Source organism: Myotis myotis, unplaced genomic scaffold, assembly GCF_014108235.1.
Source record: "Myotis myotis isolate mMyoMyo1 unplaced genomic scaffold, mMyoMyo1.p scaffold_m19_p_1, whole genome shotgun sequence".
Taxonomy (NCBI): Eukaryota; Metazoa; Chordata; class Mammalia; order Chiroptera; family Vespertilionidae; genus Myotis; species Myotis myotis.
The window spans coordinates 91,225,420-91,240,999 of record NW_023416313.1 but is presented as its reverse complement, the minus strand read 5'-3'; positions in this window follow the sequence as shown (position 1 = coordinate 91,240,999).

Genomic DNA, 15,580 nt, shown 5'->3' with positions numbered 1-15,580 from the left:
CACATTATCCAGCGTTTTATATTCCTCAACTCTAAGATAGGAATATCAATACACATCTCAAGGATTTAGGGAAGTTGTATGTCTTATGAAAAGTACCTGGAATATCAAAAAATACTATATTTTCTTTTGTTGAATATAACACTTATGAACAAAATTAATTGATTTAAATTTCATTGCTAATAAGAGAATTAAAATGGCATTTCTAGTTAATATTGGCAAAATGAAGCCCTTGATAGAGAGTACTAATGGTAGGTTGCCTAAGGTTGGCAGATGAATCTGGGTTTGGTGTTAGCAACATAGTGAGTAGTTACCACTTCCACTGTGTAGGGTCCTGCCGTTCTGGTCCCCCACTGGGAATGGGTAAGAAGACAACACTATGGCTGGATATTATGTAAGCCTTCATTTCTATCTCCATTCTATTTTACTAGTATTACCCACATGATTCCACATTGTCAACCAATGATCTGGTCATTGGCACCAATTCAACACCATTGGGAATTCCCAATTTGGGGTTCTGAGAAGAAGGAAACTTTATTCAATGTAAAACAGCTCACTTGGGATATAGCATAGCTGTGGCTATAGGCAGCCCTGGCACTAGATCCCTCTCCAGCTAGAAGACTATGCTGGTGTGTTCCATTCTGCTCCCACTAGACATCTTTAGTCTTTCAGCTCAGCCAGGGAGATGCAGTCTTCAGTCTTCTATGGAAAGAGAAAGTACACTTCCAGGGCCAGAGGGGAGCTGGCTTATATAGACAGAAGCCCCGACCGTGATCCCTGATTGGTCTGTCCTTATTCAAATGACTCAAAATCCTCACTATCCTCATGGGTCAGATATCCTGTGCTTGGTTAAAGCTATGCAGCTCTGACTGGATGGGGAAAGCCTCAGAAGTATTGGCTGAAATAGGATTCTTCATAAGGACTGACTCAGGTGGCAGAAACACAGTGCAGGCAGATAGTTCAGTGCAGGCTTCTTCCTGAAGTGCAATTTGTGTGAGAGGACCCTCTGTAGAAATGGCTCTAGGCTCTGTTTTGTCTTTTGTTTTTTAATAATTATTTGAGCCCTTCAAAAGAAAATAAAAATTTAGACCAGAATAGACAATATAGTTAAAATACTTGTGTTGCTTAGATATTATCTAAGGTTTATTTTTTCATAATTTAGTCTTTTCAACAGAATAACAAACTAAAGAAATGTTCCGTTTTAGACACATTTTCCAGGTCATATATTATTTTAGTTTCTGGCGAAAAAGTCTATGTGCCTGATTAAATTCAATTACAAACTGTCATTTTCAAAATTACTACTTGAGTTCAAGATGCTTTTTTACCCAATTAGAATATGTAGTCAGAACCAATAAAAAACTATATATATATATATATATATATATATATATATATATGATGAAAAGGATCTATTATAAGTGCCTGCTATAAGATGTACCTTTTTTAAAAATAGTTATTATTCTAGAAAATGATTACTGAACCATCAGCAACTCTAATAACAATCTAGGCCAGCGGTTGGCAAACTGTGGCCCCTTGAGTGTGGCTCTTCCACAAAATACCACGTGCGGGCACGCACATACAGTGAGATTGAAACTTCGTGCCCACACTCGAGGGGCCAAAGAGCCGCATGTGGCTCGCGAGCCGCGGTTTGCCGACCACGGATCTAGGCCACTCTTATCTGCAGAGTGAATGCAAAGGGAAATATGAAATTCCCGATTATCTACATATAATGTTTATTGTCATGGCTTGACCCTTTGCTACAAATATTTTACATTTTCATTAATTTCCTGGAGCCTGCACTGATTGTATTGGGCAATGGGTGACATATTCTCTTTGTAGTTTTTGTCCTGAATCTCCATATCATTCTGAGGGAAGAAGAATAACTGTCATCATCCTTTCTCTAGAGAAACAAGCAGCTCTGGCCAAAGTATTAATTCCCATGACCATCCTATTATGACACTCTGTTTGAACCAGGGAGAGTAGTCAAAACTGATTAAAATACAACAATTAGTGTGCACTCTCTTGGGTCTCACTGTAAAATATAATTTCATGTATATCAAATTTAGTTAGTTAAATTTTTATAGCTAAATTTTCCGAGTCTTTATTTTTTACAAATACACATTGTATAACTTTGCATCATGTATGTACATTCAACAAGGGCTCTTTCGGAGGACAATTATTCTCTTTTTCTGGCTTGCCAACCTTCTTCACTTCGCTGAGGAACTACCAGACTGAATCCCCCCTGCTCTACAGGCAGACTCCTTGGTCCTCCTTCTGAGTGCTCAGTTCACTCTCTTTCCCCCCTCTGTCTTCTCTCCCCACACCTCCTGGATATTTTGTTCCTTTATTTATTTAACCCTCAAAATTAGCAGAAATTGTGTGAAAATCTTAGTTACTTTGAGCAAAGGAAATAACTAAGCTATACAATACAAGGAATGCCCTGCTGGTGTGGCTCAGTGGTTGAGTGTCAACCTATGCACCAGGATGTCAAGGTTCAATTCTAGGTCAGGCACGTGCCTGGGTTGCAGGCTCAATCCCCACTAGGGGGCATGCAGGAGGCAGCCAATCAATGATTCTCTCTCATCATTGAGTAAGAACCCTAGAGAAAGGTTGTTTTAAAGGCAGGTCTGACCTATTGTTTTTCTTAATGTGGGTTGTATCAGTGTTTTTGTTAGATTAATGGGTCATTACTTGTTCCATTTTCACCCCTTTTGTCGAATAGTTGTTCATCCTAATCATTTCATTTCTCATATACATGTTTTCCTAGCAGTCACTTTATTTTCTCAATTTAGAGTATTCTTGTCATCTCCAAAAACATACCAAGAGCATTTGTGTACCTTTATCCTCTCCAACAGGTGTAACTTGTTTTTCTGAGAGTGAAGGTTCCCAGCCACTCCCATATATTGGTATATTTTTGAGGTCCTGCCTATTCCTTGAGCTCAGCACCCACCCTGGTGCTTTCAGCTGGGGTTAGATGGCTCTGTTGTACATGATTTTATAGGAGGAGAGAAGATCTATTTGTCTTACAGCTCAAGGTTTATTTCTTCAATAATTACCCTGAAGATTTCCCTGAGCCCACTCCTGTTCCTTGGCTTTTCCCCTGTATGCTTGGAGCCCCTCTGCACCTATCCTACCATATACATGATCCTGACTGGTTTCTATCAAAGATTCTTCAAGTTTTCTGGTGCATTTATTAGATAATTCTTGTTTTCCATGCTAGTATGGATTTTTTTCCTTGTAAACATATTTTCATAGGATAATTATGGTGAATGAGGAATGTGCTCAGTCTGCCATTTTGACCCAATCTCATTTTTCTCTAACTGTGTCCCCTTTCACACCTGTATACCAGCTACATTCATTTGATAACACTTATGGGTACATATGTTTTGCTTCTCTTCCTTCAAATCTTGCATCTTCCAGTGAGACTCTCACTACATATTTTTTTACCTATCTCAAGGACTTTCTATTCCTTAAAGATTTCCCTGATTGCCATGTCCAAATGTTAGTATTCTCCTCCAGTGAATTCTTATGGTCCTTAATTTGAATCTGTTAAAACTAAGTTATAACAAAGCAGAATTTATTATTTATGAACTAATTACTCATTCACAACCAAGCATGGTGTCTTTCTTATTTTAGTATTCCCATTGAACATAACAATACCTTCCACATAGTAGGGACAAACATCTGTGACTGAAGTTGAATTTATCTTTATACTGTGCCTGGGCTAAATATCAAATGATATTTGTTGAAAAGCACAATAAAATAAATTATGCTTGTGATTAACTTTTGTCCTTAAAATTTAATTGATGTCTTTCTCTCATGCTATGTTTATACATTTAGAACCCCAAAGAGATATTAAAACTACTTTTTATTTGCGCGTTAATTATAGACATTAGCTGGTATATTTTCTTAAACAATGCTATCTATTCAGCACACACACCCTTAATCTCTTGCAGAGGGTGCTACACTGACACATATTATTATTTATCACAGCACTGCCCCTAATCATTCACGCTGCTCAACCTCATCAGAGGTCCTTCCATCAAAGTATGTCACCATGGCAACACAAGCCAGACTGGCCATTTGGTCTCTGTTTGGAACACAAAGGTCACTTGAGTGTTTATGACATTTGGATTGTAGAGTTTATTTCCAACACTACACAGTCTGCATGGTTTTGACATTTGGAAACACTCTTTATTAACAGTATTTTCCCTTGGTGTACATATATTTTTCAATTTGGAATTATATTTGTTTATTGGAAATAAAAGCAGCCCATGTAACCAATTTTATGAAATTCATTTTTGTTTCTTCATTACATTTCTTTCCAGAAAATAATACGCTGTGCTTTACAAGAGTGTAAGATAACTGTTGTAAAATATAAGTCACTTGAATCACAAAATATATCTTGAACTAACAAACTGAAAACCTGATTATTGATTATTTTATAATGTTCTCTTTTTCCTCAAAATATAATTAAATCTTGAGTTTTTATTGGCATGGGATAACAGAATTATTCAATTTGTCATTATGCTACCTTTTTTTATATCCAGAAAGTATATAATTTGAGGATAAAAAGAACAAATGTATTTTTATTGAAGTAGAATCATTCGCATCTAAATTAGAGATTTTCTATAAAAGAAAAGCTTACATTTTTAATAAAATATTTAAATACTAAAAACTCTAGAGCAGTGGTTCTCAACCTTCCTAATGCCGCGACCCTTTAATACAGTTCCTCATGTTGTGGTGACCCCCAAACATAAAATTATTTTCGTTGCTACTTCATAACTGTAATTTTGCTACTGTTGTGAATCATAATGTAAATATCTGATATGCAGGATGTATTTTCATTGTTACAAATTGAGCATAATTAAAGCACAGTGATTAATCACAAAAACAATATGTAATTATATATGTGCTTTCCGATGGTCTTAGGCGACCCCTGTGAAAGGGTCGTTTGCCCCCCAAAGTGGTCGTGACCCACAGGTTGAGAACCGCTGCACTAGAGCAAAGTGAGCCTGGAGCACTCTTACAGTTGGGGATGGAGGCAAAGCAAAGGCGAGAGACATAAGTAAAATCAGAGTGTCTAGGAAAAATTAAAGGAAAGATATCCTAAAACTTCCAGGAAATCTCTACCAATGGAGCAAAGAAAAAAAAATGCCTCTATTATTCTGTGAACAACAAATCAAACTGGGTTGGGGGTCTCAGACAATTTGCAAAGACAGACAGAAACTTCTGAATTGGAGAGGGCTCCCCTGAGGGCTCCCAGATTGGAGAGAGTGCAGGTCGGGCTGAGGACCCCCTCCTCCACTGCACTACCCCCCGGTGCACGAAGATTCGTGCACCGGGCCCCTAGTTTGAATATAATAAAGATCATAGTTGTTTTTGGATAATAAGACTCAGTATCATAGAATTCATACTTTACAAATATATACATATATTTAAAATAATATTAGCTAACACTGAGCACTTCTTATGTGACTGATTCTGTTCTAAATACTTTAGACATATTAACTCATTTAATCCTCACAGCAATCCTAAGAAGTCAATGTTATAATGCCCCCCATTTTACCAATGAGAAACTGATACCCAGAGAGATTAGTAACTTGCCCACGGTTCTACAACTACTAAGTGGCATAATAATCAGAACTCAAACCCAGGCAGTCTGCTTCCACAATCCAAGTGAGACTGCCTCCAACTCTCTAAATTAAGAAGGTTACAACCAAAATCCAAATAAGATGATTCCTCCAGAATTTTTTTATAGCTACTACAGATAATTTATTAGGGTTAATATGAATTTTTTTTTAAGTTGCATAATACAAGATAATAAATAGTTCAACCATAGGGTATTTGATATGGGGAACATTATAAAAGTGTTTATAATGGACATAAAAGATGGAGGGATATAAATTTTTATAGATGAAAAAACCCAATATTATAAAGTGGTCTTCCCCCAAATTAATAAAATTTCAGGCAAAATGCTTACAGAAACTTTTTTTAATTTAATTTTACTGTTTAAGGTATTGCAAATAGTAGTACATATGTCTCCTTTTTTTCCCCCTACTGACCTCCCCCCGGCTTTCCCTACCCCCCTGCACTTGCCCTCACCCCCTCGCCCCCAGTGTCTTGCATCTGTTGGTTATGCTTATATGTGTTCATACAAGTCTTTGGTTGATCTCTTACCACCCCTTCAACCCTCCCCTACCTTCCCGCTGTAGTTTGACAGTCTGTTCAATGCCTCTTTGCCTCTATTTTTGTTCAACAGTTTGTAATGTTCTTTATTATCCATAAATGAGTGAGATCATGTGGTATTGATCTTTCACTGACTGGCTTATTTCACTTAGCATAATGCTCTCCAGTTCCATCCATGCTATTGCAAATGGTAAGAATTCCTTCTTTTTTACAGCAGCATAGTATTCCATTGTGTAGATGTGCCACAGTTTTCTAATCCATTCATCTGCTGTTGGGCATTTAGGCTGTCTCCAAATCTAAGTATTATAAACTATACTGCTATGAACATAGGGGTGCATATATCCTTTCTGATTGGTGTTTCTGTTTTCTTGGGATATATTCCTAGAAGTGGTGTTTCTGGGTCAAATGGAAGTTCCATTTTTAATTTTTTGAGGAAACGCCATACTTTTCTCCACAGTGGCTGCACCAGTCTGCATTCCCACCAGCAGTGAAGAAGGGTTTCTTTTTCTCCGCATCCTCTCCAGCACTTGTCATTTTTGATTTGTTGATGATAGCCATTCTGACAGGTGTGAGGTGGTACCTCATTGTTGTTTTGCATCTCTCGGATGATTAGTGACTTTGAGCATGTTTTCATATGTCTCTTGGATTTTTTAATGTAGATTTTTATCTGAAGAAACAAAGCATTTGAGAGTAGCTATGAAAAGTCTCCAACAAGAAGAATTTGCTAAATATTTAAGTATTTAAAAAACAACAGAAACTAGTTTAAAAAGTAATGTTAAAAATTATGATTTTCTTTTTCTCAACCATTTTCTTAATCAGAAACCTTGAGGACCTCTGGTGTCTCCACAATACCTTCCAGAGAAAACAAGCTCCCTGTAGGGTCCTCGTAGCCATGCTCAGTGAGCGTGTTCCTTCCTGGCTGCAGATGGCTGCTCTCCATCCCAATCGCTGTTGGATTTCAGCGAACAAGAAAGGGATGAGCAAGACAGAAAAAGACATAAGCCAGATGAGCTGGCCCACTTAAAAGAGCTTTTTCAGAACCTCACACTGATTTTCACCTATATTACAATTACCCAGACCTATCCCATGACCAAATCTAGCTGCAAGGAAAAGTGATTTAAAGTTTTTTTAAAAGTAAGTTTGACTGGGCACATTGCCACCATGACCAAAATCATGATTCTGTTAGTAAAGAAGTGATGTTGAGCTGGGTTAGCCCTCACACTAAGCCTGTTTAGTACGCCCTTACTAGGCCCACATGTACAATGAGCTTTATCACTCTGGCTAATCAGGACTCAACTATTAGGAAATGGTCAGTTTCCAGCTCCATGGTAGTTTTTTGCTCTGCTTCATGGAGTTTTACCCTAAAGAGACTTTTTTTTTTAACTTTCCTCCTCTCAGGTAACACAGCCCAGTGCCATTTGTCAACCAATATCTAGAAACACTTCATTCCGTTTTCCAATTGTTTTCAAGACAGGGCAGGTCTAGTGCCCATTGCATCATCACAGAGGAAGCAGGAATCCTCTCTGCTTGTCCTTGTTTAGGTCATGCTATGTGACACTACAAATAAGCAATTGTTCTCTTCTGAGTTGTATATAAATTTTCTTTTTTTAATCAGTTGCTTAGAAAATTAAATGCATTTCTCATAGGAGCTCATTAAACATTTGCAAATTTAGCAAAGATGTGTATTCCACAGACTATAATTTTAATCACCGTTTATATTATTGAGGTGGTAGGAAAATGCCTGTAGAATTCCAAACAACTCCCAAATGTGACAGATGATCTTTGTGCCATTAATCCTCTGGTATGACAGTGGCCATGCTTCCTCAGCAGACCTCAGTCATTCCCAATATTTTGGAAATCATCACTACTTATCACTTTTCAGTTATAATTACATAAATCTGTCACATCTCATGCACACTATGCTATTGTGCATTTGTTTTCAACATAAAGGAAAATTTAGGTTACCATTGTTGAGAAATTTACAGATAATTTTATAATAGGCTTTATGGTGGATGTCATGTGACTAAGATTCACAAATCTGTCTTAAGCAAAACTACTTCATGCCAGATAAACTTCAGTAATAATATACATATGGGAATTTAGGATAAATTATAAACCAAGTGGGGTTTTTGGTGTGTTTTTGTTTTGTTTTGTTTAATACTCCAAGTGCTTTAAATATCTTTCTGGTTATGCCTAGCTCAAAGAATTAAAGATGTTAGCTCTCTGTAGAATAAATAACTTTCTGCATAGGATGATTAGATGGATAGCAAAAAGGCCTGTCGCTCCCCCATTTCTCTTATCTTGGGATTATAGCTAAGAATGTTCCAATTAACTCCACTTGGTGAAAGTAGACTGGAAGATGCTGTTTCTGCATATGGTTTCTTGGATTGGCCAAGCACTGTAAAAACCAGTTCGAGAAGGGAGGCCAGTCAAATGAGAGTGTAGTGTCCAGAGCCTATTTGGGCCAGAAGCTAGGCACTCTGCAGTTGACAAGGTGTCAGGGGAGGGGGATTCTACACACACAAGTAGAAAGGAAGCACAGGTGATTCCAAAGCGGATGGAACTTAGAATCCGGCTGGCACAGAGAATTAGCTTTGACAAACGTCTATCAGATATAGCAGGCCCAGCAGGAAATCTAGGAATTGGGGCAATGGTACTAGTCACCTGGAGCAAGACTAGAAAGACAAATGTAGGCCTTATTTGTATAAGGAAAATGGTACTAGGACAGGGGCAGGGCAGGAAATCTAATGTTTGAATGTAACGCTGCAAAAATGACCCATTCAGAGTCTCAGGGTGTCAGGCAAGAACTCTCCAATCAATTAGTGGACATTTGGTCCTGTCCAAATCATCCATGGAGACATTTGGTTGATGCCAACCCACCTATCCAACCTTATGTGCCATTACCAGCTAGGCTCCCAAAGCTAGAAGGGTTATTATGGATGATGTAGTCACAACCCAATAGCTGTACCTGAAATATGATGGAATTTTTATGAATTAATCCGGGAAACCCAAAGTGAAAATAAATATTTTGGGACTTTTGAATCTAGGGATGCTTTATTAAGTGTGGACATTTTTGACAGGGCCAAATAGCAAGGACCTCTGGGCAGGGGCCAAATGTGTCGGTGAACATTTTGGACAGGATCAAATGTCTTGTAAGACTCCAATCCATCCAGTCCTGTATATAGGTTGATCTTTACAGCTTTTTATGCAGCTGAGACAGATGGAGGGAGTGAAGAGGCAGAGCCATGGGGGAAAGACAACACTGGGGGAAGTCCTAGCAGGCCTGAAATCACCAGCCCACCTGCCATGTGCGTAAATGTCTCCTCTTCAAAATCATTTTCTGGAGGTCTTCTAGAAGATCTCCAGAAAAATATTGCCAGAGAGGAAACACTTTAAGCCCTGAGAGACAAGTGTTAGTTTCAAACATGGGGAGTAGTATCTCAAGGGAATACAATTCAGACATTAGGTTTAAAGGATAATTGAAGAAAATAAAGTCCTAGGGTGGATAATCTTACACATATTACAAATTGCGGGGGGGGGGAGGTGTGTTTCTTTTATGCTCCTCATTTTGTACCCCTCCCCCGCACTAGGCAACATGCATTGAGAATCCCTGTATGTCAGGTACTTCTAAGGGCCTTTAAATATATTATTTCATTTAATCTTCCAACCCTATGGGCAAGTTTCATCATTTCCATTTTAGAAACACAGATGCTCAAAAAGTTCCCCAAGATTACATAGACAATAAGCTGAAGAACCTGGATTTATACTCCTCTATGTATGATGACCCAAATATTCCCACAGGAGGTTCATTCAAAATCCAAGTGAAAAGCCTTGATAGTTTCACTAGGGAAGGTGTCATTGGAAATGGTGGGATGGGGATGGGGCAAAAAAAAAATACATATCAGAGAAAGAAAATGAGTAGTTAACTGCTATTTGTTAGTGCCAACCATGACCAGAGATTGTGCCAGGTATGCAGGATACTGACATAAGGAACCAGACCAGACTCCATGGAGTTTCTAGTCTGGCAAGGAAAAGCCATTCAACCAATAATGGAAAATAACTATAAATAAGTATTAACATTACAAAGAGTTGAAAATAGAGATACCAGGGGTAGCTGCCATCAACAGAACTGACACTCCTGGTTTTGTTTGTTTGTTTCTTTTCCCCATGAGTTCTCTTTTTTCTTTTCTTTTAAACTCAATCCCTCCAGGCCTCCTCCCTCTACTTATGAGTTTGTTTCTATTTTGTTTATTTTGTTCATTAGGTTCCACATGAGTGAAATCATATGATACTTGTCCTTCTCTGACTGGCTTATGTCACTTAGCATAATACTCTCCAGGTCTGTTTTGATAACTCATTTTAAGCAAAAAGAGGGAATGATAAATTATTCTAAAGGTGAGAGAGAATAGAGACAGGGAAATCAGAAATAAGAGCAATTTTGGGAAGGAAAACATGCTGAGATGGGATGGCCACGTGTTGAATTTAGGGTGAGTCTGAGGCATCCAAGAAAAATTGTCCACTAAACAACTGAAGGTAAGGTCAGGTGCCAGAAGCAAGGGAAAGAGACCCTGTTAGGAGGCCTGGAGAAACACTTCACACACAACCAAGCTGGGCATGATGAAGGAAGGGGCCAAGGGCTCTCCAAGGCATGATCTTCAATTCACATCCTTGTCTACTGCAGCCCCTGTGGTGTGGGAGTGCGATGGGGCTCTTAAAGGGTAAACAACCAAAGATACTTATTTGCAGCAGGTATCTGAAACTTTTAAAGGACGCTTTTAAAAAGGCACAGTTCCTTTTAAAAATAGTAATAGCTGACACTACTTTGTGCTTATTCCAGCCTGGATGCTACCTAGTTTAGTCCTAACAACACCATGAACAAAGCACTATTATTATTATTGCCCTCCGGTATAAATACCAAGAAAACTGAGGCCCGGGGAGAGTAGCTTGCATCATTATGAAGGCTGTTTCCAAGATTCAAACTCAGGCCACGCTTTAACCACAACTACAGAGCAAGGGGAGAAGGAACAAAATGATTCTTTTTTTTTTTTTTTCCAAGTCCAATGTAAAGGGGAGAGAATGAAGTTCCTTATTTTATTTTGCAAAGAGACAAGATAGAACTTTATACGCCAGTGCTCTTAGAGGGAAACTGATGTTAGCCTGCACCTCTGAGTCCCAAGTATTTTAAATACATTTTGTCAGATCCTCTTATTCTGAATTTGTCTTATTTACTCAGACCTGATTCTTCCAACTGATTGATATTACTGCTGCTCTATGCACGGGTTCCTACTAAGATCCCCTTTGTGGCTGCTTCTAGAGAAGCCTTGAAGATGGGGAGGAAAGAGGTTAGGCGGCCAAACCAGACATCACAGGATATCTAATACTGGAAAAATCGGCTTATCAAGAAACTTGCAGAGTAGCCTCTGAAGTCTATGGGAAGTTGGGCCAGGATGGCCAAACACGGAAAGGAGAATGATGTTTCTCTAAGCACTTGCTAGAAATGGAGCACACCATGGGCAAATCCCCTGACCTCTTTAGCCTCTGTTCCCTCATCTATTTAATGGGGCTAATCTGAAAGTCACCTTGTGTTGCCCTTGTGAGGATTGAATGAGACGATGCTGATATGCCCTCCACACAGGGGATGAGGCTGAACAAGTCCTTAATAAATACTTGCCTTAAAAAAAAAAAAAAGAGGTAACACATATGAAAGTACTTTATCAGCCCAAAGTACTATATAAAGGTGGTTCTTATTTATTTATTTATTTATTTATTTATTTATTTATTTATTTATTTATTTATTTATTTATTTATTTATTTTCTGAGCACACTTTTTTCCACAGAAAATAATCCCACCAACTTGACTGAGGTGGTTGCCCACATCCATGACTGAATCCACCTCTACACTGGAATCTGGCTGCTGACCCAGCCCCGCCTCAGCTTTCTGGTCGGCCCCGGGGCGGTGTCTCTGCCTGCTTCCCCTCATGTGGGAAAGGTGACTCTTTATTAGATACAGAGAAGAGAACATTGACTCAGTAGTGCATTGGGAATAGGTAGCCACCTGCGAATATCCCTTTCAAGCTGAAGTATTGATATTACTCTTTGTCTTTTAAGGGTCTTATTTGTCATGCTTGCCATAATATTATCTAAAAGCCAGTTGGTATTTTCTACACAGATGTACCATTGTGAAACTGAATAATAAAAGCTGCATCTTGGAAAACAATATGAAACATTTAAGCTAGTATTCTCATCTAGCTTTGTGACTTGTTATCTTCCAACATCAATGTTTCCATTGTCACTCTGCTGTTTCAGATAACAATGCTTTCTGGACACTTGCCTGCTGGCCATTTAACAGATTAGGGGCTTTTTTTTTTTTCTTGGTTCTCCACTGTGTTGATTCCCAGCTATACAGTTACCATTTGTAAATCAGCGGAGCAAGAAATGAAGGGCACACTGGAAGCCCTGCCTGTGGGATGCCAATAACAATAAAGGTATAGAGTCACCTTGCTGCCTTTCTGCGGCCCACTGTACATCCAATGAAAACGTGCTCCTCCAAATAAGCGTCATTATTGTAATCACCCGGAGGAATAAATGAGGCACAGTCATAATCAGATTAGGACATGATGAAATACATTTCCTGGATTTTATAGTACAAAAATAAAGACCTGCTTTGAATGCTTGGTTTTCTTGGTTTTTTTTTTAATTCTTAGGTGAATTTTAGACTGTAGCTACCTGTCGTTACTCCCTAGGTTTGCTTTGAAATGCATATTCTTCTGCCCAAATGATACCGAAAAAGTAGGAAACAAAAGAGGGGGGTAGCCCTGGCCTGTGAGGCTCAATGGATGAGTGTCCTCCCATGCACCAAAGGTTGATTCCCAGTCAGGGCACATGCCTGGGTTGCTGGCTCAATCCCCAGTAGGGGGTGCAGGAGGCAGTTGATCAATGTTTCTCTCTCACATCCTCTCTCTAAAATCAATAAAAACATTTTTTTTTTAAAAAAAGGGGATGGTAGAATGTTGTTGTATAATATTAAAAGTGAGAAAGCTTAGTTTTTCTTTTTGTGTGGAATAAATGTCGGTGATCTACTAATTTAGTCTCTTGTCATAGAATCATTCTCAAATCAAAAGGGCCTGTTCACTATCAGAGAAAATTAAGGCCTCTCACTGCCTTTAACATTAATAGAAATCCAGGCAGAAATCCTTAGAAAAACAATATACATTTCGGATTTGACAATTCATCGTGCTCTCTATTCTGGGCTCAGTTTAGCGTATTTGAATTCAAACAGGAGGCTTCTGTTGATACCAATATTTGCAGACTTCTGATGCTAAACTGGTCATATGACAGATGGTGACAAAGTATTAACTGAAACTACCACCCGACAATATGAAGGAAAGAAGTTTCTGTGCAGAGAAATATTTGAATGTTTCATAAAAACAGTAAATATTCAACATCTCAGAAGGCTTCAATTTAGTTTGTAGGAAAACTGCATAAATTTTGGAGTCAGGCTGTTTGGGCTCAAATCCCAATAGGTAGGTAATAGCCAGATAAATACAAAATGTGACTTTGCAGAAGCGATTTAAACCCTATAATCTTCAGAGATAAATGGTGATGGAAGGAGACTTGACTTGTGGTAGTGAACACACGATATGATGTACAGATGATGTGCTGTGGAATTGTGCACCTGAAACCTGTTAATAAATTCAATAAAAAGTAAAAAAAAAATCATTTAAAAAATAAAATAAGTTTTATAAGCTTCAATTTCTTCATATGATCAATAGGCATGGCCTCTTGTGATTGTAGTGAGGATTAAATAAAATATGTATATATAGCACCTAGCATAGTCCCTTATCTATATGGAAAACATGGTAAAAGTTATTGTTATCCTCATTTTTGTTTTTATATAATTAATACATTTCTTGTACTACCTGTAATTAATATCTACATGCTGTGAAGGTATATGTAGGCATGCAGATAGGGAAGGTGAGAGAAAGAAGAAAGAGACAAAATCAGAAAATAAATGCTGTTACTCTCCAACCCCTAACATTTAAATGTTTTTTCTGTTCCTAATCATTCCAATCTCAGCAAACTGAATTATCATCTGCCCAGTTGCTCAACCCAAGTGGTTTGGAATCAGCCTTAATGTGCCCCTTTCCCTTGCTGCCTGGCTCTGCACCCCGCCCTCCCCGTCCACACAATCCCAGCATTCTCATCCCATCATCATCTCTCCCTGCTTTTTAGGAAGAGTAGGCTTCCTAACCCTTCTCCTTGCTTTTACCCACAGACCCCTCTAGTCCATTCTCCACATAATACCAGAGCCATCTTCTTAAAATACAAATTAGATCTCTTTTCCCATCTGGAAACCCTTCGATGACTTCTCACTGTACTTCAAATAACATCAAAACACCTCCGGCATCCTGCATGATCTGCATCCTAATAATCCCTAAATGCCACCTCCCCTCACTCTCAACACTTCAGTCAAGTGGCAAGCCATGCTCCTTCCTCCTTCCCGTTTCACAGCCTTTGCACATTTTGTTCTCTCTGCCTGGGACCCTTTCTTTTTTTACAGAATGCCTATCAGGTTCCTTCCTCACCTTCAAGCCAGAGATTCAAGGTCATCTCCTCAGAGAGGACTTCCCAATACTGCAACCAAAGCAGCCGACCTCTTCACCTCAGTTTTCTCTTGACTGGCAGGCTGTCTTCTTAGTAGCCCATAAAATGATTTGTAATTATTTTGTTTTTCACTTTTTCCTTGTCTGTGTCTCCCAAAGACTATAAATAACCTGAAGGCTGGGGTCATATCTGTCATTTTTATTTTTAAAACTCAGCTTAGGTGTTGTGCTTGGCACAGAAAAGATATTTAGTAAATGTTTGCTGAAAAAACATGATGAATTGAATAATTCAATCTTGTAAATTTCCATGGTGAAAACACCTTAGATGTATAATAATTTATTTTCACTCTTTAATGAAAGGTCAGTGAAGGGAAAGGTGACATACCGCATTGTTATATGTGTACATGTATCCTTAAATGGTTACAAATAACTCACTCTATACGAAGCAATTGTTTGAGAATTGTCTGCAGCCTGGAAAGAGGTCATGTTGAAGAGGCAAATGCAAATTCAGGAATTTTGCTCATTGCATTTACTTAATTGACATTTCAGGACCACTGGATCACATGAGTCCATTTTCTAAAATCTCGCTCTAACTCCAGAGGAGACCTCAGTTTGAAACCAACATTACAAGCACATTTCATAGCATTCAGCCCTTTTTTACTAGGGGTGATCAAAGACTAGTTTCTTTTCTTTTTCTTTTTAATATATTTTTTATTGATTAAGATATTACATATGTGTCCTTATCCCCATGTTACCCCCTACCCCCCCCCCCCCGCTCATGCCCTCACCCC